This window comes from Pongo pygmaeus, chromosome 4 (assembly GCF_028885625.2).
Source record: "Pongo pygmaeus isolate AG05252 chromosome 4, NHGRI_mPonPyg2-v2.0_pri, whole genome shotgun sequence".
NCBI lineage: Eukaryota > Metazoa > Chordata > Mammalia > Primates > Hominidae > Pongo > Pongo pygmaeus.
The window spans coordinates 113,208,805-113,224,064 of record NC_072377.2 but is presented as its reverse complement, the minus strand read 5'-3'; the positions used below and the strand labels follow the sequence as shown (position 1 = coordinate 113,224,064).

Here is a 15,260-nt window from a genome sequence, read left to right as displayed (position 1 = left end):
TGAACCCCTGGGCTCAGTGCTCCACCCTCCTTAGGCTCCCAAAGTGCTAGGATTATGGGATGAGCAACCAAGCCCAGCTGATTTACCTTCCTTAATATTAATGCACAAGGTTCATTGCTTTCACAAACTTGAGAAGAGTCCAGATATTTCGTATCGTCATCATTTCTGAATACAGAGGCTAACTTATAATTAAAAAGGGATAAAATTTACAAATAAAGGAGTAGCATTACAATATCTTTGGCTAATGCTGACAAGATCATGGCTTTTATTTGGTTTCTACATAATAGAATCTGAATATATATGGTACATCGGTGCGAGCAGGAAAAAATAAAACAGAATATTCACTTTTAACTTGGATTCAAAAAATGTTTTTTTAAAATTTTGATTCAAATGATTTTCAGTTGTCTTTTAATCTTGGAAAAACAGTATGGGCTCCAAACTGTTTTAATGAAATTATAGTCTTCCTTACAATTCTGATAAAATGAAAATTTCACACTGATACTCACTGTTAGTTTCATATATATTGGATAGGTTATTGGTGAAAACCTATTTGTAAAAACAAGCCATTTTATGTAAAATTTGGTTTTTATTTCAATTGAATTCACCAGTTACACTAGTCCTGCTCATACCTCTAACATTTGCATCAAATATAAGTAGACTGCCAATAATAAAGTAAATTTTCTTATTATTTAAAATATTACATTAAACTTTGTTCATCTTTTGGAATTTTAAGACTTTTCCATGTATAGTAACAAAAATATAAAAATTACCACCTACAAAGCCAACAGTGAAACTCACAGTACCTTTAAAGAAACGTTCATTCATGTGGAAGGATACATACGTATTCATAACTCCTACACTTTCTTTTCAATTGTGAAGGAACTTCAAATAACAGAAAGTCATTTAAAAAACAGAATCTAAGAGGAAGAGTGGTTCAGAACATGCTTTGTCCTGCTCACCATGCCACCTGCCTCTTTGCTGGAGGTACTTACTCATAGGTATAAATGCCATCAGAAGCTCAGAACATAAAAAGCATATGAGTAATACTACTCAGACATACATAATGCATCTATGGCTCAAATGTACCATGAAAATTTAATGTTTCTTACAACATACCAACATTTCCTCATTAACAGAAAAAAATCCCTTGGCACTCTTTAAAACCACTCAAAGAGGTGACAGAGTAATAGTTATAGATATATTTTCTTTACAGAAGTGATCCTATTAACTGAAATAGTTATATTTTTATTTTATTTCTTATATTCTTCTTCTGGGTTAATGTCTTTATTATTTAGCTCAACCTCTGGGAAAGAATATACACTACTAGAATAGATGCCTACTAAAAAAAGAGTGGCCTACTAACAGAGTATACCTAAAAAACATTAGGAAAAAAGGTCAATACCACACGTGTGGAATGCCAATAGGTTTCCAACTTACGTCATACGTAAATTAAATAAAGTAACTCCAATTTACAAGGATATTACTGACTTTAGTATCTGCAGGAATAGCCAGTTTAAACTATTCCATCTGTATTTGCTTTGGGATATTAAGCAGCAAGTGAAATACTAAGCAATCCAAGGTATCACTGGGGTCAGAAAGAAATATCAATTTAAAATTGCTATCTTTCTAAATGTTGTTTTGAAAATACATTATATCAAAAGTATTACGCATGATGTAAAATGACAACCAAGAGCATAATATTTTGACTTTCAGTAATGTAATACTCTTGAATTATAAAATAAAAATGGGAATGTCTAGGTTTAGATATAACATCGGTTAACACAAAAAAGAAAAAAAGTACTCATTCTCCCAAATTGAAACTTACTGTGCACTAATTTATAATTGCATGCATTTAGGCTGATATCAAAGTTGTTTTAAAGGAATATTCTACCATCATCTTCAAACAACACAAAATAATAAACTCCACAGTATTGGGTTTTCTTTAGTAATCCGTTTGCAACGTTAGAAAATTCAGCCACTGAGTTGCTATATCTTAAAGTTTTTTGAATGAAATATTAATTCAAGAATTACTATGTTGTTCTTTTAATCGGCCTCAAAACTGATTACTGTGAAGTAAAATTGTAATATAATTGGCAATGGGTTAAACTATGCTAGGAAAGGCACCAGTTCAGACTTTGAGGATTCTCTTTTAGTGAGTATGAGGCAGGAGTCACATTCCTTAATCCTTTGTTGGCTCAATTTATCTTTTCTACATTTATCACGAGTGAACGACACAAATGCCAGGCAAGTATCTAGACTCCAAATGCTGGGATTTGTTACCAAAGCAGCTGAAACTGTCATTGCCAGTTAACTACTATAGTAACCTTCCAGAGCTGTGAAGTCACATAACTGAAACTGACTGTTAAAATCCTGTAAAAATATAAAATTTCACAATAAATGGGAAGGATGAAACATTTATTTTTTAAAAGAATTTAACTTTTTGGCAAAAATTAGTGATATGTACTATAGAAATTACAAATGCAAATGAAAAATTAAAAGAAAAGGAATTTTGACAATTGAAAGATTTATATGGAAATCTTAAAGACATTTATGAGAACAATATAAATAATCATGTCTAGATTTCTAAGCCTAAAATTTATAAGCCTAAAATAAACCAAATGAACTCAATTATTTTTTTAAACCATAAATAAAACGTCATGTTACAGAGGTGAGATAAATTTTGACAACGTCTTAAGCCTGGTCAAAACTCTTCAAAAATTCTAAAAGTTCCAAAGTCGTAAGTCATTTTAAAATTAAGATGAGTTTGAGGATTGCCAAGGGCCATGAGTCTGTGTGAGCTGAGCAATGTACCAGATAATATAACATTTAATTAGTTCCAGGAAGTTCTGAACTCAAAAAGAACATTCAGGTCAAAAAGAAGGGAGTAGTTACTAATCCCTAGGGAAAGAAAAAGTTGAGATTGACATTATTTTTCAGGCTTTCTAAAATTAATCAACTTTACCCAGTCAGCACAGGCGTTATTGTACTTGAAGGTTAAGGTGCTAAGTCTCCTATTCATCACGGCACCTTTCATTGCAGTCTTAATTTAATCACATATATGAAAACAAATGACAGCTGTCTAGACTATATATTTTATATATAACAATATTATTGTTATATATAATTTTTTCTTTTGAGACAGATTCTCACTCTGTCACCCAGACTGAAGTGCAGTGATGTGATCCTGGTTCACTGTAACCTCTGCCTCCCAGGTTCAAGCGATTCTACTGCCTCAGCCTCCCAAGTAACTGAGATTACAGGTGTACACCACCATGCCCAGCTAATTTTTTGCATTTTTAGTAGAGATGGGGTTTTTGCTTTGTTGGGCAGGCTGGTCTTGAACTCCCGGCCTCGAGTGATCGACCCCACCTTGGCTGCCCAAAGTGCTGGGATTACAGGCGTGAGCCACTACGCCCAGCCAGGACTAGAAATATTCTTTTAACTCATAGCTTGTCACTTTTAAAAGTCCTCTCTTAATTTGAATTTCTAAGTAATAACTTGTCTATAAAGTAAGGGGTCATCTTTTAGCATATTAGAGGTTTTTTTTTTCAAACTACCCATTGCCATTTAGAGCTGACTTTTGTTTGATTTTACTTATCCAGCAACTCATAAGCAAGCAAGCAAGCAAGGAAGCAAGCAAGCAAGCAAGCAAGCAAGCAAAGTATTCATAATTCAAGGGATGATTCAAACAAAGACAGGATCATCTTGGACTACTCACTCTAAACTTGAATTCTCAAATGCTTATAATCTCCTCAAACATTACTCTGGTTAAAACATATTTTGGATTTATGATTCCAAAAGGGCTCAGTTATCTGACAAGAACAGGAGCAAATTAAATCTTTGCATAATACATTTTAGAAATGATTTGCATATTAGACACTAGGAAGTTATTAAATTCTTGCTTTTAACCTAACAGTTTTCTAAATCTTCCCTCCACAGCTTGATTCCCAGTAGAGAAAAAAGAAACTCAAACAGAAATTTTACTGTTTACTGAAACAAGCTATTTATTTATCTATGCACAAGGTTGAGAAATTATGAAATAGGGATTCATGTCTTCATCCATAGAGTATCTCGCACAGACATTTTGCTTGAATTTTCATTTCATAAAAGGATTATATATTTTGACCCACATAAAAATCTAATTACACAATAGTAGAAATAGAGTACTATTAGCCTACTTTCTATTTAACTGATGTTGACAGGTCACTTCAAGCTCTCTGTACCTCACTTATTTAATAGTTTCTTTGTAAATGGAAATAATAACTTCTAGTAGAATAACTGACATAATGTTAAAGTGCTTTGACAACTGTAAAATATTATGTAAATGTAAGATACTATATATTATTGTGCTAGTTTTATAATAAAAAAACTAGCTGATTATTTCCCTATTATGTCTTTTATAAAGATAAAAGACAAATAATTTTGAAGTGGTCTTAAAGTTTATCAGAGGTTTCAAATTTTCAAAAAAATTTCCTAACAATGAAACAATTCAAGGTTATAGCTAAAATTTAGAGGTCATGTAATCCAATCACTTCAGTTTTACATATGAAGAAAATGTCACATGTAAAGGCTAAACATTACAACATACAATCACAAATGATGGTAAAAGGGAAGAACTGAAGACAAACTGTGCTTCCCAATTTGTTTTTAGGTCATTCTTGACTACACAAGTATCAGGTTAGGATAGAGTTAGAAGCAGGGGCAGGAGCAGGTTCAGTCTGAGTTAAAGTTCTGGCTGGATTATAGCAGGCATTTTAATTAGCCATTTTTTTCCTCTCAGCCAATTATGAAGTATAATGATATTGATGATGATGATGAGCACAAACGCATAGTGATTATGTGTCAAGCACTCTAAGATATTTATGTAGATGTTTACATATGTGTTTTTGGTGTATATATATATATACACCAAGATTGCAGTGACCCAATCTTGGCTAACTGCAACCTCTGCCTCCCGGGTTCAAGCAATTCTTCTGCCTCAGCCTCCTGAGTAGCTGAGACTACAGGCACACACCACCACGCCCAGCGAATTTTTGCATTTTCAGTGGAGACAGGGTTTCACCATGTTGGCCTGGATGGTCTTGATCTCTTGACCTCATGATCCACCCACCTCAGCCTCCCAAAGTATTATTTTACAGATAAGGAAACTAAGGCACAGAGAGGTTAAAAGTAAGTTGAGTAAGTTTATACAACTTAAAAGAGACTGAGCGAAGCTTTCAGCTAAGACTGCCTGGCTCTTGAGTTTGTTGTTTTGTTTTTCTTAGGAAGTATATTGAAGCTTAGTTTATATATGTAAATTCTACCCAGCTTACTGTACAATTCAATGAGTTTTGACAAATTTAGAATAATTTCATCACTCCAAAAAGAACCCTCATGCCTGTCTGTTGTCTATCCCCATCTACACCCCAGTCCCAGGAAAATACAATCTTTCTTTTTCTATAGATTTGTCTTTTCTGGGTATTTCATATAAATGGAATCATATAACGTGTAGTCTTTTGACTTCACTTGGGATAAAGTTTTTGAGGTTCGTCCATGTTGTAGCATATATTAGTAGCTCATTTTTCTTCATTGCTTAATAGTTATTTACTGTATGGATATACTACATATTGGTTATTCATTCATCAGCTGATGGACATTTGGGTTCTACTTTTAGGCAATTATAAATGATGCTTCTATAAACATTTACATACAAGTATTTGCATGGACAGAGGTTTTTATTTCTCTTATGTAGATGCCTAGTAGTGGAATTCTTAGGTCATATGAAAGATTTTTATTTAACGTTTTGAGAAGACTTGAAATTCTCTTCCAAAGTGACCATCATTTTACGTTCTACCAGTAATATATGAATGTTCTGGTTTCCTCATATTTTTATCAACACTTATTAGAGCTCCACTCTTCACCACTAACCTCTACTGCCTTTCAATAACTCTGTACATTTGTCATTCCACGTTGAAATAAGAGGGAGAGAGGAACTAAGCAAAGAAATAAGGGAAGGAGACAGAGATCTCATAATTGTTTTTTGTTTTGGTTTTGTTTTTTTGAGATGGAGTCTCACTCTGTCGCCAGGCTGGAGGGCAGTGGCATGATCTCAGCTCACTGCAACCTCCACCTCCCGGGTTCAAGTGATTCTCCTGCCTCAGCTTCCCAAGTAGCTGGGACTACAGGTGTGCGTCACCACGCCCAGCTAATTTTTGTATTTTTTTTTTTTTTTTTTTTTTTTTTAGTAGAGGCAGGGTTTCACCATGTTGGCCAGGATGGTCTTGAGAAACCCCATAATTCTTAAAAGCTAACCAAGTCTATTTAGTTTCTCCAGTGCTTTTCATAACCATGTATTTATAAGGTTTTGATTTTGTAGTGGAAATTCGTTCAAGGGACTTTTGCTTTTCTGCTGATTTATCTTTACAAATTCTGAGATGTACATCTGCTCTTTGATGAGAACAAAAAGTGGTATAGTATATGTTAAACAGAAATATATTTAGAGAAGTAAGTAGAAGGTGGGAAGAGGTTGTTACCAAGGTTTAACTTGAAAATAGCATAAAATTGGCCGGGCACGGTGGCTCATGCCTGTAATCCCAGCACTTAGGGAGGCTGACGTGGGTGTATTACCTGAGGTCAGGAGTTCGAGACCAGCCTGACCAACATGGTGAAACCCTGTTTTTGGTGAAACTAAAAAATACAAAAATTAGCCGGGCATGGTGGTGGGCTCCTGTAATCCCAGCTACTCGGGAGGCTGAGACAGGAGACTCTCTTGAACCTGGAAGGCGGAGGTTGCAGTGAGCTGAGATCGCACAGTTGCACTCCCAGCCGGGAAACAGAGCTAGACTCCGTCTCAAAAAAAAAAAAAAAGAAAGAAAGAAAGAAAGAAAAAGAAGATAGCACAAAATTATATCATTTTTCAAACTCGTTATTTTGGCACTATTTTCATGATAATATTAGAAAGTTAGATATACCTTGTTTAAGACTAGAGGATTCAAAGACATGTCTAAAAAGAACATCACTGGAGATAAGAAAACATAATTGGTCAACCATAAATCCAAAAAGTTTAAAACAAAAATCAATTATTTTTAAGTTTTGTAGAATTAATACCACATAATCCTATAATACTACAGTATCTTACCATTTTAATTTTAAATACTGGCAAATAAATATGGTAGCAAAGAAAACATATTCAAACAATTAAAAGATGTCTTTTACTTTTTTCTTCTTTATTGCACCAACTATAACACCCAGTACAGTAAGAGAAGTTGTGAGTGCCAGCATATCTATCTTATTTCTGATATAAAGGGGGAAAACATTTAGTCATTTGTCATTCATTCATTAAATATAATATCAGCTATGGGTTTCTCTTAGAAGCCCTTTATCATAATGAGGAAGTTTTCTATTCCTTGTTTACAGAGAATTTTATTAAATCAGGAAAGGATGCTGGATTTTGCCAAATGTTTTTTTCTGCATTTAAATAATCATAATTTATATTTTATCTATACGATTAATTATATTGATTTATGAAAGTTAAATCAGCTTTCAGTCCTGGGATAAATCCCACTTGATCATGAATTCTTATATATTGTTAAATTTGCTTTGTTAAAATTGTGCTTAGAATTTTTAAATCTACGATCATGAATGATATTGGTCTGCAGTTTTCTTTTCCTGTAATGTTTCTGTCTCATTTTAGAATCAGGGTAATGCTGGCCTCAAATAATGAGTTTAGAAATATTCTTCAATTTCAACTTTCTCAGTGGGTTGTATAGAATTGGTAATATTTTCTTCTTAAAAGTTTGGTATAACTCACCAGAAAAGCCATCTTGGCCTGGAGTTTTCTTTGAGGAATGGTTATTTAAATGAGAAATTCAATTCTTAAAAGGTATGGTACTATGCAGGTTCTTTATTTCTTCGTGAATGAGATTAGGTAGTTTGCATCTTTAAGGAAATTTGTCCATTTTATCTATGTTACCAAATTCTGGGAGGCTGAGGCAGGAGGACTGCTTGTGACCAGGAGCAAGGCTACAGTGAGCTATGATCACACTACTGCATTCCAGTAGGTGACAGAGTGAGACCCTGTCTCTAAAAATAAAATAAAATTTGTATAAAGTTATTCATAACATTCATTATCCTTTTAATATCTGAATATTCTGTGGTGATATCACCTCTCTCTTCATATTAGTAATTTCTGTCTTTTTCTGATAAGTCTGGGAAGACGTTCATCAATTTTACTAATCTTCTCAAAGGACTAGCTTTTAGTTTTATCATTATTCCCTGTTTTTGTATTTTCCATTCCATTGATTTCTGCTGCTATCTATATTGTTTCTTTTCTTCTACTTATTTTGGTTTAATTTGCTCTTATTCTAATTTCTTAAGCTAGAAGCTGAGGTTGTTACTTTGAGTCCTTTCTTCTTTTAGTGGTACATCAGTGATAAATCTGACAAAAGATGAAGAGTCCCATATGCTAAAGTACAGAATCTTGCTTAGAGAAATTGCAGACAACCTATGTAACTACAGAGATATACTAAGTCCATGGATCAGAAAGCTTAATATTGCTACGAAGTCTATTTTCCCCAAATTGATATATTGATAAAATAAAATCTCACTTTAAATTCTACCAAGCCTTTCTGTAGAAACTGAAAAGCTAATACTAAAATTAATATGGAAATGCAAAGGACTTCTAAAAGAATTTGAAAAAGAAGAATAAACTGGGCTAATACTACCTGATTTTAAGACTTTTTAAAGAACTATTATTGCGTATATTAAAGGTATACAATATGTTATGGAATACATATTAATAGTAAAACGAATATTATAGTGAAGCAAATTAACATATCCATCATCTTACATAGTTCTCCATTTGTTTATGTGTGACAAGAACAGCTAAACTCTACTCATTTAGCAGGAATCCCATATACAGAACAATTTTATTACCCATAGTTCACATGGTGTAAATTACATCTCTAGACTTGATCATTCTACATATTTCCTTCTTTGTATCCTCTGACCTACATCTTCCCATTTCCTCTGTTCCTGCCCTCTGCCCTAGTGACCCCTGTTTCGTTCTCTATCTCTGTATATCTGACTTTTTTTAAGATTCCATATATAATATGTAATATTTTTATTTCTGTGTCTGGCTTATTTCACTTAGCATAATGTCCCCCAGGCTCATCTGTGTTTTGACAAATGGTCAGATCTTGCTCCTTTTTATGGCTGAAGAATATTCCACTGAACACATGTAACACATTTTCTTTATCCATCTCTCTGCTGACAAACATTTAGTTTTTTTCCGTATCCTGGCTATCGTGAATAACACTGCAATACACACAGGAGTGCACATATCTTTACAAGGGATGATTAAATTTGCTTTGGGCATATACCCAGAAGAGGGATTGCTGAGGTACATGGTAGCTCTATTTTTAATTCCTTTAGAAACCTTCATACTGTTTTCCATAATGGCTGTACCAATCTTCATTCCTACCGACAGCGTACAGGGTTTCTCCATACCCCTGCCAATATTTGTTATCTTTTCGCTTTTTAAAAATAGCCATCCTAATTGGAGTAAGGTGCTATCTCACAGTGGTTTTGATTTGCATTTCCCCGATGATTAATAATGCTGAGCACCTATCGTATATCTGTCGGCCATTTTTATGTTTTCTTTGGAGAAACGTCTATTTAGGCCTTTGCCCATTTTTAAAAACAGTTCTTTATTGTTTTGTTTTTGTTCTTTGGGTTTTTTTTTTTTTTTTTTTTGAGACAATGTTTTGCTCTCTTGTGGTGCATCAGTTGTATGTGATTTTTTTTTTTTTTTTTAAAACAAGGTTTCACTCTGTTGTGGCACATCTGTTGTGATCAGTGGCATGATCACAGCTCACTGCAGACTCAACCTCCCTGGCTTAAATAATATTTCCATTTCAGCCTCCTGAGTAGCTGGGACTACAGGCACACGTCACCATGTCTAGTTAATTTAAAAAAAAAAAATCATAGAGACAGGATCTCACTACATTGCCCAGGCTGGTCTGAACTCCTGGATCCAACAATCCTCCTGCCTCAGCCTCCCAAAGTGCTGGAATTACAGGAATGAGCCACTGCATCCAGCCTCCTCTGCCCATCTTTAAACTGAGTTATTTGCTTTTCTACTATTCAGTTGTATGAGTTCTTTATACATTTTGGATATTAACCCCTTATCAGGTATATGATTTGCAAGTAGTTTTCACAATCTGTAGGCTACTGTTTCATTTTGCTGATTGTTTCCTTTGCTGTGCAGAAGCTTTTCAGTTTAATATAATCCTATTTATTTATTTTTGTTTTTGTGGCCGGAGTTTTTGCTGTAATATCCAAAAAATCATCACCAAGGCCAATGTCCCAGAGTTTTCCCCCATGTTCTCTTCTAGGAATTTTATTGTTTCTGGTTTTATATTTAGGTCTTTCATCCAATTTGAGATGATTTTTGTGTATGGTATAAATAAGGGTCTCATTTCATTCTTTTGCATGTGAAAATGCAGTTTTCCCAGCACCATCTATTGGACAGACTATCCTTTCCCCTTTGTGTCTTCCTGTCAAAAATTAGTTGACTGTATATGTTTGGATTTACTTCTGAGTCAAGACTTATTATAAAGCTACTGTCATCAAGACATTGTGGTATTGGCATGGAGACAAAAGGATTGACAGAAAAGAACAGAGTCCAAAAATAGAGACACATAAGTATGAAAAAATGAATTTAGTATGAAGGTAAAAAGTTAAGTCAAGAGAGAAAGAATAGTCATTTAAAACAAGTGGTGCTGGAAAAACTGGATATCCACATGCCAAAAATATGAACTTCTAAGCATTTCCCACACCATATACAAAAATTAACTTGAAATGGGTCCTACACTCAAATATAAATTTTAAAACTAAAAGTAAACTTAAGAAACAACTTTTAGGACCTTGGGTTCAACAGTTTTCTTAGATATACCATCATGATCCATAAAAGAAAAAAATTGATTAATTAAACTTTATCAAAATAAAGATGTTTTTCAAAAGACACTGTTAAGAGAATCAAAAGACAAGACACAGACTGAGAGAAAAAGGATTTGTATCCAGAATATGTAAAGAACCAAGACTTAATTATAAGAAAACAACCAACCCAATTTTTAAAATAGGCAAAACGATTTGGACACTTGACCAGTGAAGATATCCAAACGTCAAATAAGCAAATGAAAACATGCAAGACATCTTTATTCAGTGGGAAAGGGCAAATTAAAATCACAAAAAGGTATAGAAGTATTAGAAAGGCTAACAACTAACCAGGCCAAGTAAGTGCTGACGACGATGGGGAGGAAGTGAAACTATCATAGACTGCTGTTGGGAATATAAACTAGAACAAAAACTTTAGAAAGTCATTTGGTAGTTTCTTAAAAAATTTAACATGCAAATGCCAGATGATCCATTCATTCCACTACTAGGCAGTTTCCCAAGGGAATGAAAGCATTTGTCCAGATGAAGGCTTGTACAGGAATGTTTACAGCAACTTCATTTAGAGTAGCCCCAAACTGGAAATCATCCAAAAGTCTATCAACAGCTGAATGGATAAACTGCAGTATATTCATTAAATAGAATTGCACTCAGCAATAAAAAGAATAACCTATTGATACACATTACAATATGGATTAATCTTAAAATAATTATACTTAGTGAAAAAAAGTGCTTACTGCATGATTCTATTTTTTAAGAGTTCTGAGAAATGTTAATACCCAGTGACAGAAAGCATCTTAGTGGTTGGCTGTGACAGGGTAGTAAAAGGTAGAAGAAAGGAATTACAAAGAGGCATGAGAAAATTTAGGTGCTATAGATTTGTTCAAAACATGTATCTGCCACAATGAGCTTGACAGCCTCCATTACTTTTTTTTGTTTTGTTTTTTGTTTTTTGAGACGGAGTCTCATTCTTCCACTGAGGCTGGAGTGCAGTGGCATGATCTTGGCTCACTGCAACCTCTGCCTTCTGGGTTCAAGCGATTCTCCTCCCTCAGCCTCCCAAGTAGCTGAGATTACACAGGCATGCACCACCACACTCGGCTAATTTTATTTTTAGTAGAGATGGGGTTTCACTATGTTGGCCAGGCTGGTCCCGAATGCCTGACCTCATGATCCACCCACCCTGGCCTCCAAAGTGCTAGGATTACAGGTGTGAGCCACTGTTCCCAGCCGCCTCCATTACTTTTTTGAGACTTGTGACATTAATAAATGTGTGATATTAAATAATGAATTATATCATTATTTGAAATACCTGCATGACTTGGTGATCTGATATTTTCCAAATGACTGAAGCATGATGCTATAAAATCATGCATGGGTAAAAGATGCATTCAAACTGCAAGATCAACCAATGAACTTAATGTAACTGAATATGAAAAGTTCACTAATAAGATTTGAGATTCCACACTGCAAACAGCCTTTAAGAAAATTTAGCAAAATCTACTGTGGTAGATAGAATTTGAATATGGCCTCCCAAAGATGTCCTACTCTAATACCTGGATCCCTATCAGCGTAAGTACTGCTCATAATATGTTGTATCATGTACAGTTGATCTTAAAATAAGATTATCCAGGTGTGCCTGATCTAATCATACAAGCCCTTTTAAAAGTAGAGAGTAGCAGCTTTTACGAGGTATCAGCACTTTTCTTTCATTAGGGGGAAGGCGTGAGGAAAGTACCAAACAGCAGCGGAGTTTTAAACTCTAAATAGACAGGTCTGAGTGCCTGAACTTGCCTTTTCATTTTACTTCATCCTCCAAGGAGTTCAATCACTTGGCGTGACTTCACTTCTTTTAAGCAAAAGAGTGGTGCCCAGGCAACATGCGTGACTGGAGCACTTTAGGCAAACTCCTTGACAAGGTTCAAGCCTACTCAACTGCTGGAGGGAAGGTGTGGCTGTCAGTACTTTTCATTTTCCGAATCCTGCTGCTGAAGACAGTGGTTGAGTCAGCCTGGGGAGATGAGCAGTCTGCCTTTCGTTGTAACACTCAGCAACCTGGTTGTGAAAACGTCTGCTATGATAAGTCTTTCCCAATTTCTCATGTGCGCTTCTGGGTCCTGCAGATCATATTTGTGTCTGTACCCACACTCTTGTACCTGGCTCATGTGTTCTACGTGATGCAAAAGGAACAGAAACTGAACAAGAAAGAGGAGGAACTCAAGGTTGCCCAAACTGATGGTGTCAACGTGGAGATGCACTTGAAGCAGATTGAGATAAAGAAGTTCAAGTAAGGTATTGAAGAGCATGGTAAGGTGAAAATGCAAGGGGGGTTGCTGCGAACCTACATCATCAGTATCCTCTTCAAATCTATCTTTGAGGTGGCCTTGCTGATCCAATGGTAAATCTATGGATTCAGCTTGAGTGCTGTTCACACTTGCAAAAGAGATCCCTGCCCACATCAGGTGGACTGTTTCCTCTCTTGCCCCACGGAGAAAACCATCTTCATCATCTTCATGCTTGTGGTGTCCTTGGTGTCCCTGGCCTTGAATATCATTGAACTCTTTTATGTTTTCTTCAAGGGCGTTAAGGATCGGGTTAAGGGAAAGAGTGACCCTTACCATGCGACCACTGGCCCGCTGAGCCCCGCCAAAGACTGTGGGTCTCAAAAATATGCTTATTTCAATGGCCGCTCCTCACCAACTGCTCCCCTCTCGCCTATGTCTCTTCCTGGGTACAAGCTGGTTACTGGCGACAGAAACAATTCTTGCCGCAATTACAACAAGCAAGCAAGTGAGCAAAATTGGGCTAATTACAGTGCAGAACAAAATCGAATGGGGCAGGCGGGAAGCACCATCTCTAACTCCCATGCACAGCCTTTTGATTTCCCCAATGATAACCAGAATTCTAAAAAACTAGCTGCTGGACATCAACTACAGCCACTAGCCATTGTGGACCAGCGACCTTCAAGCAGAGCCAGCAGTCGTGCCGGCAGCAGACCTCACCCTGACGACCTGGAGATCTAGATACAGGCTTGAAAGCATCAAGATTCCACTCATTTGTGGAGAAGAAAAAAGGTGCCGTAGAAAGTGCACCAGGTGTTAATTTTGATCTGGTGGAGGTGGTACTCAACAGCCTTATTCATGACGCTTAGAAAACACAAAGACATTAGAATACCTAGGTTCACTGGGGGTGTATGGGGTAGATGGCTGGGTGGGGGCGGGGGGGCGGTAAGAGAGGTGCATGTTGGTATTTAAAGTAGTGGATTCAAAGAACTTAGACTATAAATAAGAGTTCCATTACGTGACATATAGATAAGAGCTTTTTCTTCCGGCAAACACCCCTAAGAATGGTTCTGTGTATGTGAATGAGTGGGTGGTAACTGTGGCTAAATATTTTTGTTTTACCAAGAAACTGAAATAATTCTGGCCAGGAATAAATACTTCCTGAACATCTTAGGTCTTCTCAACAAGAAAAAGACAGAGGATTGTCCTTAAGTCCCTGCTAAAACATTCCATTGTTAAAATTTGCACTTTGAAGGTTAGCTTTCTAGGCCTGACCCTCCAGGTGTCAATGGACTTGTGCTACTATTTTTTTTTATTCTTGGTTTCAGTTTAAAATTCAGACAAGGCCCACAGAATAAGATTTTCCATGCATTTGCAAATCTCAGCGTTATACATATATTGTTTTTCCAGCCACTTGCACCATATCATTACCATCACTTTTTCATCATTCCTCAGCTACTGCTCACATTCATTTAATGGTTTCTATAAACATTTTTAAGACAGTTGAGATGTCACTTAACATTTTTTTTTTTTTGAACTAGAGTCAGGGAATCAAGCCATGCTTAATATTTAACAATCACTTGTAAGTGTGTGGAAGTTTGTTTTGTTTGTCATGTATTGGTACAAGCAGATACAGTACAAACTCACAAACACAGATTTGAAAATAATGCACATACAGTGTTCAAATTTGAACCTTTCTCATGGATTTTTGTGGTGTGGGCCAATATGGTGTTTACATTATATAATTCCTGCTGTGGCAAGTAAAACACACTTTTTTTTTCTCCTAAAATGTTTTTCCCCGTGTATCCTATTACGGATACTAGTTTTGTTAATTATGATTCTTTATTTTCTCTCTTTTTTTTAGGATATAGCAGTAATGCTATTACTGAAATGAATTTCCTTTTTCTGAAATGTAATCACTGATGCTTGAATGACAGAATTTTAGTACTGTAAACAGGCTTTAGTCATTAATGTGAGAGACTTAGAAAAAATGCTTAGAGTGGACTATTAAATGTGCCTAAATGAATTTTGCAGTAACTGGTATTC

At 35.5% G+C, this 15,260-nt stretch overlaps 1 protein-coding gene and 1 pseudogene across 13 annotated transcripts in view; one reads left to right on the top strand and one right to left on the bottom strand.

The window, feature by feature from the left end:
* Nucleotides 1-15,260, bottom strand: part of FER (FER tyrosine kinase) — a 461,370-nt gene that overhangs the window by 135,380 nt on the left and 310,730 nt on the right. The gene's annotated exons all lie outside the window — the stretch shown is intronic.
* LOC129037605 (gap junction alpha-1 protein-like) lies at nt 12,675-14,085 on the top strand (annotated as a pseudogene).